Below are 12,974 nucleotides of genomic sequence, written 5' to 3'. Positions count from 1 at the left end.
ACTTTCCTGAAGACTCCTACATAGATATCATGCTGCAAAAACACAGACTAAAAGAGACACTTCATGCATGTGAATCTTTATTAAACCAAACAAACATTATGCTATACATTGATTGAGGATTTTGAGACACCATGATAAATTATTTTCAATGGTTTTAATATTCTAATGGCATATTTAAATTTTAAAAATAATTCAACAGTAGTCTGGGTATGGTGGTTCATTTTTTTATCACAGCACTAGGAATACAGAAGCAAGAGGATCTATGTTAATTCAAACATAACCTGCTCTACATAGTGAGTCCCAAGCCACCCATGGCTATACAGTGAGACCCTGTCTCTCATGATGAAGATGATAATGATACAATTAATAATAAAAATAAAACTTGTTTCTCTCTCTATTATTACCAATGAGTCCATCAGTCATTGGAAGTCCTTGCTATTCCACAGAAGTAATGCATTGAGCAGTAAAAAACATTCTGTGACCATCACTGTTTAACTTTTTATTCTAATCAAGAATTATAGAGCCACTTGACTAGCATGAGATCCTTTGTTAACAGTCAGTGTTAGATGAATCAATGTAATTTCACCCCTAATTTTCAAGGAGCCCTAGCTATCAGCAAGTATTTCATACCAGACAAATCAGGTAGTAACTGCCCTATTGGATCCCTTTAAATTATGAAGAATATGAGCTCAATATAATGATATCCTGGAAGAATTCAATAAAAAAGCTATTCAAAACGAGGGTGGAGTAGGGGGAAAAAGAGTAAGATAATCCAAACGACAAAGTTAGAAAGCATCAGCTTAAGACAAATAGAGTCTACAACTTCACTCTTTCTGAGCTTGGGCGATGAGTGGGACTTTAGTTCCTGAGCAAAAGCTTGCTTGTTAGGCCACTCAAGATGGTTATAGAGAAACACTGTACTCTTTTTCACATCTACTTTTCAAATGCAGAAAAGTGGGGTAATTTGTTACTTCTAGTATAATTCACCACAGTGAGAACTGTATTTCATTACAATATATTAATATTTTCAACTTAATGGCAGTCTCAATAATTTCTTTGTTTCTAAATATCATAATTTTGAAATCAAGGGTGACATTTGGTTTTTTGACATTTTAGGTTCAATCACCCAGAAAAAAATATTTGTGGAATTAAACACTGCCTTTTAACATCTCACTATGAAATGTGGGAAGAAATCTTACATTAATATAAAAAATGGCTATCAAATATATATTAACTATAATCTTTGAAATAACATTTTTATAATTTAAATATATATTGCATTTTATATTTATTTCTATGTGATCTTTTTATGTCTTTTATATGTACTATAAGTCCATTGCTTGTATTTTCTAAGTGGTCCTCTGGGAACTTTTAACAGAAACAGTAGGAAGTAAGTGATAAGAACATTGCTGCATGTTTCATTCATAATTTGCAATGTAAGTGTAAATCCTTTCTCTAAGAGGAACACAAAATTACCACTCGGCTTACTTGGAAACATTTAAATTAGGAACATTTATGTCTTAAAATAGCACTTGGTATTCTACTCAAGTTAGAGTGCTGTTCACCCAAAGCACTGCCTGTGTATAAAATGTCATTAGTGGACTGCCATGTATAATTGGTTACTTTTATTCTAATACTGTGATAAACCATCATGACTAAAGCAACTATAACAGAGTGTATTTGGCTTTATGATTTTAAGAGGATAGAAAGCATGATTGTGGAGAAGAAGCAGCAGGCAGCAGGCATGGTAACTGGAGCAAAAGCTGATGACTCACATCTTTAACAGAAACCCCAAACAGAGTAAAACTGAAGTGTCACAACTCCACCTCCAGTGGCATACCTCCTCCAAAATATCTGCAACTCCTAAATCTCCACAGACAGTACCACAAACTGGAGACCAAATATTCAAATGCTTTAGGCAATGGGAGACATCTTATTCAAATCTCCAAACCATGTGATGGGTCTTGTGTGATAGTTAGAACAACCCTGGTGGCTGGGTTGTTGATACGACTACAGTGCTCCAGCGCTTACAATGCAAGTACAAGGACCTTAGGTCAGATGTCTACTACACACAGACAGCTCTGAGATCACATTTGCAAACCTATAGTCTCAGTGCTAGAGAAACAGGGACAAGAGAGATAACTGGCACACGCTGGCCAGCCATACCAGCTGAGTTAGTAAGTTTTAGATTCAGTGAGAGATGCTGTCCCCCAAAATAAGATGGAAAGTGATTGAAGAAGATGGCAGACCTGGAACACTGGCCTTCATTTACACATAAACATGCACATACAGACATGTGCATGCAGGTGTGCAGATATATTAATATCTCCATGGATCCCAGAAGTACATACAATAAAATATCTCATGGGGGTGTCTCCAGGATACCTATACTTTCTTTCAAAAGATGAGTCCATGCTTTCAAACACTAGGAGAGGAGCACACATCTAGCAGAATATCCTATTTCCTGATTTTAGAATGTCAAAAAGAATGAGTGTTTATACAGAACATGCATGAGTCCTGAAGGCTGACGAAAACAAAAGTGACCACTGGAGAAGATAGGAAAGTGAGTGAGCAAAAATGACAGTAAATGAGAAAGAGCATCAGGGCACCCCAGGAAAAGTCTAATAGGGCTCTGTGGTAGAAACCAGAAACAAACAAACAAAAAAAAAAAAACTACATAATGGATACTTAGAGTTAATTAATGACTGTGACCTCAAAGATGGGAGAAAAGGCTTCAGAAACATATCTTCAGTTATGGTTTTCCAAGAAGGAGCAACATTAGAGTAAATTGAATGTTTAGTATTCAGGAAATGAGCTGTGACTCTAGTGATTTATGAAATCATCACGAAAGTTTGCAAATAAAATAAAATGAGAAAAGAAACTTAACCCAGTATAAAAATAAAACATGGATTTTCAAAGAGCTAGCACATTAAGGAATAAGAAGTTTCATTTGATATAGTGTATCCAATCAAAACATTTATCGTGACCCTAATGATTGCTAAGCTCTGCTGTAAGTAATAACCGTATATTAGGAATGAAGACAAATCCTTCCCTCTTGGGAGCTGGTAGTCTAATGAGATAAAAAAAAATGAGTACATTTATATCTGAAATCAATTGTGTGCTGCAGTACGGTCATCACAACAGAAAGGGGTCAGAGTTCTGGGGGTGGTGTGAGTGTAAGCTGGAGCAGGAGTCCTGTGAGCTACATGGAGAGGAAGGAGATGCACTTGAGAAACTGAGACCTCAATTACTCACAGGATAGAAGCTAGATATGTCAGCAATTCAGAATAAAAGCAATCCCAGAAAAGAAAAAAATTGATTTCTAGACACCAAGATGAGAAAGTCCAGACATAAACAGACATGCCTAGAGGTCAGGGGACTGTTGGTTTGCAGCCTTACCGCCAAAGTGGGAGTGGTCAGATATCTCTATAGGTTAAAATGAGGAGCTCAACCTTGAGACAGAGCCAAAAAGTATTTATTTTGTTGTTTTTGTTTTATACAAGAAAGACAACTATTAAGGACTACTTTAGGAAAATTAGAGGTAAATGAAGAGAATAGGCAAAACAAAACAAAACGCCAGCAGCAACAACAAGAAGGAGGAAAAAAATATATATTCTGGAGCTACTGACTTGGTTCAGATGAAAGAGACTTGAGGTGGCAGCAGGAGAGATAATCGAGGCACTGCCCTGCTTAATGAGAAGGGCAACTGAATATTTGTGCATGAGTTGATGCCATTGACATGTATCTTAAGCAACTGAGAGAATAATAGGGCTTAGTTTAGGGTTAGAATGAAATTCTAGTCAAGTATATCCAAATATATGTAGCATTTTAGTGGATGAGGTAGAAGCAATTCAAAATTTGAAGCTTGTCTGGGCTACAATAGTGAGAAGGAAATAGAGAAATAAAAGAAGCAAGGAAGGATTAAACAGTAGATTGTCTGTGTTTATAGTTGGGAATTTAAGACCAAGTTGAGAAGAGATATCAGAACTACAGATAAACAGTATGTGGGAAGAAAGACACACAAAGAATTTGCTCATCCCTGAGCAGAAGGAAATCAGCCTGACTGAGAACTCAGAATGGATTTACATCCATAGTTTGAAGTCAGGCAATGTGGAAAGATCCCAGAAGCCTGAATGGACTGAGAGAACAGTAGAATAGCAAGCTGAAAGAGGAGGCAAAAGCAGTCATTTCCAGAACAATGGGTTGTTTCTTTATTCATTTTGCTTGTCTTAAATGTTGGCTTTCAGATTTTTTTTTTGATTCTTTAGGAATTTCACATCATGTACCCCAATTTCACTCATTTTCCAGTTCTTTCACGTCTGCATCTTCAAGAAAATAAAAATAAAATTATAAATAAAACACAAAACTTTTGCATCTTTCCTTCTTCTCCTAGTGTGTCAAGCTGTAGACCTTTTTGTCCAAACAGCTTTACTTGTAAATGTTCATTGCTGTGAGTCATGAGTGGGTATGGATCAATGCCCCTGGTTTCTGCTATGTCATACTATACTCTCGCCTTTGTCCTCTCCAGTTTCCTGTTGCTGCCTGGACTCATGGAGATCATACAGCTGTGGTTCCACAAAACTCATCCTTTTACATGTTCCAGCAGGTTATAGATGGGATATATGTTTGGATAGGCAAACTTAACATCCTAGATGTGGGCTTGGGGTAGCTGGGTTGGTAAGCCACTAGGTCATGCCACCCCATGACGGCCAGGGCAGGCTTTTCCCAACCCACACCACTGAGCCCAACTCTCCAATGAAGGACTGGGCCAGCTCTCCTAGGACAAGCAAGGTACAGGGCCACCTCAGCACAACTGCCAGCCATCAACATGATCTCAGGTGGCAGAACAGACCATGAGCATCCATATGACTTAGTGGTAACATGGGACATAGACATGAACACTGACCTGCCTGCAGTATAACCACTGACCCAAACATTGGCTTCAGCATGGGTCCAGATATCACTGCCTTTGGTGGCAGTGCAGGTCACTCAGATCAGTATGTCCCCAGAGACAGCATGAACTTCAGACATCAACATGATCCCAGGTGGCAACCTAGAACATGGACATCCATATGACCTTACGTGAAAACAAAAGCCATGGACATGAACACAGACCCCAGCTGCAGTAGAGTCATGGGCTCAGACATGGTATAGGCCTAGACATCACACAACCTTAGTGCAGGCCTCTCATATCAGCCTCACCTCCACCAAACCTCCACTTCTGCCTCCCTCCACAACACCTGGCCTGCTCTGCTTCTTTGTCTCTCCCATCTCTCTACCTCATACTTGCATTGTAATCATGCCCATCACCTGGTCAGGCTTGTTGCCTCTGACTGGCTGTAGGATGATGGTTTTAAGAGCAGTGAAAAATAGGTTAGTAGACAAGGATGGAAGCCACCATATCCAGGGATTGTCTTTTATTCCTCCATTTTATTAGGTCCTTGAAGTTCTCCAATATTAAGGCACATGGATATTACAAAAAGAGTAACCCTAGGATGAGGGGGAAAATAAATGCTGAGAAGAGGGAGTGAATGATTGCAGAAGAGACTTTGAGGTACTGAGAAAGGGTGACCCCAATTTCCTCAATGAAACCGTGTCTATTTACTGTTAAGTCTTAGCTAAGCCACAGAGCAAAGTGATTCTAATTTAATTGTTCTGGGCTGGGTCCTGCACATCAATATATTTTTAAAAGCTCCCCAGGTCCTTCTAATGTGTAGTGAGGGTTGAGGAGAAGTAATCTGAACAACATTGTTCTGCGTGTTTCTAATTTCAGCCTTCCGTGTAGCTTTAAGACATGTATGCGTGTCTCTAGCACATTACTGTTCAAGGTGTGTGGAATTTACACAAATTAAATCCTACTGGATAGACTTTATGTATTGTTAAACCTGAAAATTGCAAGGAGAAAGACCAAATTCATGATTGTCCAACTAAAGCGAGTTTTATTTAATATAGCCCAGAAGTTGGACCCTGACCTGTATACCCAGGATTCCCAGAGAAATGATACCGAATTAGATCAGTCAGGTGCCTATAAAGACCAAATCCACAAGCTAAGTACTTTCTGCCATAGTCCAATTCAGAGCAAGCACATATCCTGACTAGCTCCTGCCAATATATCTCTTGCCTACACGTTATCAAACACAACCTGTGAGGTTGGAGCAGCCTACCTTGTTTATTAAAGTGAAAATATGTGACTTGTTATCTTACATAAACAATAGCCCTCTCCCCAGCACCTGCACTCCAAGAAATTATCTTGGGCAAGTGGGGTTTACAGGTTAGCTTTAGCTCTTACAGCAGCTCATCTATTTGATAACAGATCATGTTTGTGAGATATATGATCACAGATAATGTCTGCCTCATTCATTTGCACTTTAAAATGCTCTAGCATGGGGCTGGAGAAATGACTTAGTTGGGAAAATGCTTCCTGTTTGAGCAAGCTTGAGGACCTGAGTTCTGATCTGCAGCAGCCATATAAAAATAAAAATCTGTGTAGTGGCATGTGTCCATAACCATAGTGGAGGGAAGCAGAGACAGGAGAGTCTGGAGATTTGCTGACAAGTCAGTCTATATGAAATGATAAGCTTCATGTTCTATGAGACACTTTGTCTCAAAAACTGAGATGGATCCTTACCCCAGGGGAGTGAAAAGACTTTAAGGCACTGAAGAGGTGAATGGATGCAGAGAAACAGTGCTTTCAACTAACAGGGCAAGTGTACACACAAATGCACAGAGTTGTGACTGTGAAAGATCAAGTCAGACAAGATTCCAGCATAGTTAGTGGAGGGGCTCATGAACTTCCATCCACTCTTACCTGAGATGCTACTGGCAATTGGTATTTACTGGGGCAAGAGGGATAGTCAGCTTCTTCAGGATGTGATCCCGTGAAAGGCTATCCATGCTTCAATAGAGAGCCCTACATCCATGAACGTTACAGTAATGAGGGCTCCGTGGATTTTGAGAAAAGAAACTTGAGGTTGTGTGAAAAAGTGTGAAGAGGGATAAGGGAGGAGCTGGAGGGGAGGAAATAGGAGTGCATTTGATCAAAACAGACATTATATATGTGTAATAGATTAAGTGTAATTGGCCTCCATAAGCTCAAAGGGAGTGGTACTGTTAGAAAATGTGGCCTTTCTGAAGGAAGTGTGTCACTATGGAGGTGGGCTTTTGAGGTCGCATATATACTCAAGACACACCCAGTGTCTCAGATCACTTCCTGTTGCCTGGAAGATCATGATGTAACTCCGTCTTCCTTCTCCAACACCATGTGAACCTACCTGCAGCCTTGTCCCACAGTGAAGATAATGAATTAAACCTCTGTGTAAGCCATCCCAATTAAATGTTTTCATTTATAGGAGTTCCCACGGTCACGGTGTCTTTTCATAGCAATAGAACCCTAATGAACATAATATGCATGCATGAAATTCTAAAAATAAAAGTAATATAATACACCATTAAAGATCACCAGTCTCCACATGTACACACCCACACATACATGTACAACCATATACAACAAGCTCATACACCTTCATATCCAAAAGAAAAACAAAAATAGTAAAGTGCCCCAGCCTATGGTAACACAAAAATAATCTACTCCCTTATTAAATAGATTAAATAAGTTTTAAAGTTTACTTATTTTTTTCATTTTAACTTCTCTAAACCCTGCTTCTACAAAGCTCTGGCATATGCTGCTGAGTTACTCTGACAATTATTTCTTGAAAAGAAGAAATATAAAATAGCAAAAGTAATTGGGAGGAATGACATTATGGGTTTGATTTTCAGAATGATAACTACTTTATTTTCTGTTCCATAATTGCTACTTATGCAACTATATTTGGGAAATGTTTTGAGAAGCTAATGGCTCGAATGAGGCTGTACCTCAGTCTATGCTTCTTCTTCATTGTTTCTTTTGTTGATTCGTGTTTACAAAATTCTCCAACAACCAATACTAGTTCATAATGTGTTTAAAGTTGTCCTGATTCAACTCTTTTGCATTTAGTTATTTAGTATGTCTGAAAATTTTATTAAATAAAATCAAAATATAAATTATAAATTGTCAAAAAGATGTACAGAAAAAATTAATGGAGTCAATGAAAAGAAAATCTGTCAAGAAAAATGAGTTAGTAGTACATACCACACCTTCTTCAAAGAACTCTGTGTAGTGAAGAGTGATTAATATAGATTCATGACTGTTTGTGGTGCTAGAAAAAGTAATTGTAACTGTTGAGTGCTCAGCCTTCGATAGGACCATTTATTATCACCTCTTCTGATAGTCAAGAACCATGGAAGAGGAGGTAGAAAGAATGCAAAAGTCAAAGGTTGGGGAAGAATGTGGGAAATGCTATCATAAGGGCATAGTTTCATAACTAAGGTCATGAATTCATAGCAGCTGTGGTGACTTACAGTGACATGCATATGACCAGATCCATCTACATTCAGTCATAGATAGTGAAGGAAATCTTTGGGATCTATTCCTCCCAAGAGAGCTATTAGAAATGGAGGGCTACCAAAGGAGAGGAATTCATTGACTTCAAGAGAGTCACTCATAGTGAATGACTCACAGTGAGTTTATTTCAAGGGTTGATTGACACCAATACCTGCTCTGGAAACACTGGCAAGGCACAATGGTCCAAAGAAACAAAGTGAAAAATAGAATAAAAGGATATAAATGTGAGAGGAGTGCTAGTTGAAATTCTATAGCATGCTGTGAAAATTCATGAGCCTTGTAGAAACACCCAGTTAGTGTTGCTTGCCACTGAAAAGTCTCTTTGAGAACTGGTCCACTGTAAGATGAGGGATGATATTTTTCCTATTAGGAAATTTTGTAGAGTTAGGAAGAGTGGTGCAATTGTAATACCTATGCAGGGGCAGTAATGAATAAATGTAGTTCTTATGTCAACTCAAATCCTCAAGCAGAGAACTCAAGGTTTATGTCTTACATGAGACAGCTTAGACATTTTAGTTAACACATGATGAATGGTGAGAGTCACAGAGTTTAGCAGGACATATTGTTATGCTCTTGTTAACATCCCTTTTTAAAATAATAACTGTCATAGTGTATGAAATGAATATTGTTATCACTGGTCCTTTTCTATTACTTAAAATATAACTAACCATTTTGAAAACATGTATGCTTTCAAGATGATATTTAAAATTGGTAACATTGTAGCAGTTTTTCTCTTCAAACTGGAAAAGTCAATCTATGTCCAGCTATTTTCTTAAAGTTGATGGGGCAGGGCATGTCTAAAGCTCTGTTCTCTTTACACTGACAAGAGGAAGAACTCTTCAAATCTTGTGATGAAATTGTTAAAAAGCTTATATGGCTATTTTCCATGGTGAACTTCCTTAGGCAAGTGAAGTTAAGAAGGTCCAGACTATTGATGATTCTCATAGAATCATCAGCAAGAACTGGCAGAATAGGGCAAAGCAAAGTTGCAGCAGATCTATACTAGTTGTAGATGATTATAGATGTCTGCTTGTCAATACAGTGAATATGACTGGTATGGTAAAATCAGCCAACTACCCATGATTAGTGAGACCATAAAACCCAGCAATTCACTTTCTTAAACTAGTGTAATTTCGAATTGCATTCTAAATACTCATCCTTATTCTACAAGTAAGCGTGGCTTTTACCCCTCACCAAATAAGCTTTATTTTACAGTAGTAGATGGAAACCACAAATGGTCAAAATGCAGATCAGTCATATACATATATAAAAGATGCTTTAATAGGCTACAGATAAATTAAAAGGTGAACATTACAGCTTTATATAGCAAGCTGCTTGTAAGTAGAAAAAAAAAAAACAGAAAATAAGAAACAAAAGTAGCCTTTAGTCACATTTCTTAGAAATAACTACAAATAACATTTGTAAAATTTTTGTTATACAAAGTTGTTGCCTGTCTCTGCAGCTTGTATTATTTGTTGACTTATAACAAAAGAAAGCTAAGAAATTCTAAACCCTCTTCAGTGAGCTCTGCTTTCAGCATCCCATGCTTCCTTTATAACAGTTGCTTCAGCACAAGTCTCTTCATTTTTTATCACTTGAGTTTTCTTTCCAGTTTTGTCAGTGGCTTAAAATGCAATGATGTCATGTTATAAACGTAGCAAAGTCTTGCTCCTTCCTAGAATCTTCCAACACCTCATGATCTTTTGTCAATTCTAGCTCTCCTTTTATCCTTCTACTTAATCATCTACTTCTTGTAACAGGAAGCTTCTCTTCCACCTGCAACTTTTCCAATAACAGCTTGGAGACTTAATATTAATTACAAATGTTTGATTGATGCTCAGGCTTATTACTAGCTAGCTCTTACATTTAAGTTAACCCACTTCTATTAATCTATGTATTGTCATGTGGCCTGTGGCATTACCTCATTTGATACACATCTTCCTTCCTCAGCAGCTGTCTGGAGTCTCCCAGACTACCCCCCCCCTTTTTCACCTGTATCTTTGATTGGATTTCAAGCTTAGTTTTATTCTGCCTAGCCATAAGCTAAAGCAGATTTATTTATTAACCAGTGAGAACAATACATATTCACAGTGTACAGAAGAACATTCCACATCATTCCCCCTTTCTGTCCAATCAAAAAGGAAAGTTTTAACTTGAACAAGGTAAAATGTCATATAGCAAAACAGTTATCAAGCAAGAATTACAGTTATAATATTTAGTCCATTTGTGTTTTACAACATTCCACCATCTATCCTATCTTTGTGAGTCTAAATTTTCATATCTAATTCATCTTTTATTATAACTAAGAAAAGCTATAATTGTAATTATCTAATTCTCAGCTCCACAAAAGACCCCAGAAGCATATAGTATTACCTGAAAAGACAGGAGTGCATTGCAAGCAACTTCCTTCCCCAGCTCTAGAAATGAGAGAAATATCTGGTTACCTGAACATTGCTTAGTGTTCTTCTGTAACATTGGGGCATTCATCTACAGCCTACAGTATCTGGAATACTTTTCAGTGAGTGAAGCATGAAATGTGAAGGACTGTCATGTTTGACAAAGTGAAACAATTGCTTTCTCCTATGTCCTGAAGAGTGTCTGGTAGTGTCTGCTGTGAAGCAGGAACCTGAAGGACCATTCTGCCTTGCTTTGGCAAAGTTTAGTAGTTATTTTCCTTTGGATCCTGTATGTCTAGTTTATGCAGCATACCGTCAAACAGTCCAAGCAACAGTAGTTTCTTGCCTAAAAGCTCCATAAGGAGCTTCCTCAATGCCCATCATTCTCTTTGAAGTAATTGGTGTTGCCAAGAGCAGACATATGTCAGTCAAGAAAAATCTAAGTTCTTAAAATATTTTAGCTGTCATATTCTGTATGTCTTTGAAGTGTTTGAAGATTATTTATCTAATGGAAATATGTTTTTGTATACCCAAAAAATCCTACCTAATATGACCATAAGTTTGACTCCTATAGATGACAATCTGTATTTCTTACTTATATATTAAAAGAACTGCATAAATATGATACATTAGACAAGAGTAGAAATATTCACTATAATAAAATTTACCTTAAATTTGTATCAATGAACCAAAATTCAAACCAATGTGAAGTACTTTGAGATTAACAGCTAGTGAATTAAAATAGAATTAAAATAGATTCAATGATCGAACCCCCTTTTTATCATAATAATCTACCCTTTTCCACATCATTTTTATATCATATCTTCCTTTCTTCTTATCAATACAGATTAATAGTTATTTTTGGAGTCAAACTTATTGTCATATTAGGTAGGATTTTTTTTTAGGTATACAAAACATATTTCCATTAGATAGATAATCTTCAAACACTTCAAAGACATACAGAATATGACAACTAAAATGTTTTAAGAAGTAGAAAGAAATAGAATATTACCATTAATTACTTTTAAGAAATCCCCAATATATGAAACCAAACATGCATAAACAATATTTGGGAACTTGGGCGTTGTTCTCTAGACTACTTCTTGCTGACAAGGGACACTGGCAATCTTATGGGGACTCTGAGAAAATCTGATATAATGGCCCAGTCCTGTGAAGACCAGTTATAACCTTTGTAGAAAGATATTACCTGTCAAAGTTCAAGTGGTCTCCCTTGATCAAATCTCATCCATCTTAACTTGGACCGACTTCATAGCCTGTTTCTTATGGAAACAAAAACAAAACCTCTTCTCCAAAGCAATGCATCTTTTCAGTTCCATTTTACCAATATATTTTTGACTTCTTTTTTAAAGGTAAGGCATTTTTAAAATATTTAGGTTATTACATTCCATCAGTCTTTCATTCAGTTCTATGTCTCCCAGCAGCTGTCTCTTGCCCATCAACCATCAAAAAATTTAATATCAACAAATAACATATACGGTTCAGAATACCTGTGTATTTTACATATTTATGTACACTTTTACTGTCTCTTTAAGGACTGCTGTTTTTAAATTATTTCTTTATTTCTATAATTGACTACCCTTTCTTTCTGTCTTTCTTTCTTTCTTTCTTTCTTTCTTTCTTTCTTTCTTTCTTAAGCCTACACACATTGTAAAACACACTGGAACCTCTTAAAAAGGTTTTTCTATCTGGACCACTTTTACTGCATATCTTTTAGCCTTTCTTGTCTGTATGAGCAAAAGTCAAATCCACTGTACAAGGCTCGGAGACTCCTCTGTATACCATGACTCAATAGTTATATATATTAGCTAATTACATATATAAGTCTTAGACTCTTTATGGAAAGACAACAATTGGAGTAATATCTTTAATTTGCTGATTATCCATGGTCTGGACATTTAAAATGTGTTTCTTGCTTGATATTGTTCTTGCTGGTTATGGTTTTATTTTTGTTTGTTATTACCTTTTCTTTCTTTTGGAAACTGCTTATTAGTTGTTTTTATTGCATATAGCCTTATATTAAGACTGGAACCTTCTTAATTAAACAAAAAGTGTTATGGAAATTCGATCCATTTTGGCTAGTGGTGTTTGAGATGATGAGCCTTATGGGCATGGTTTTC

This window comes from Alexandromys fortis, unplaced genomic scaffold (assembly GCF_014885135.2).
Source record: "Alexandromys fortis isolate MF-2015 unplaced genomic scaffold, M_Fortis_MF-2015_v1.1 scaffold_184, whole genome shotgun sequence".
NCBI lineage: Eukaryota > Metazoa > Chordata > Mammalia > Rodentia > Cricetidae > Alexandromys > Alexandromys fortis.
Note: the sequence above shows the minus strand (reverse complement) of the source record.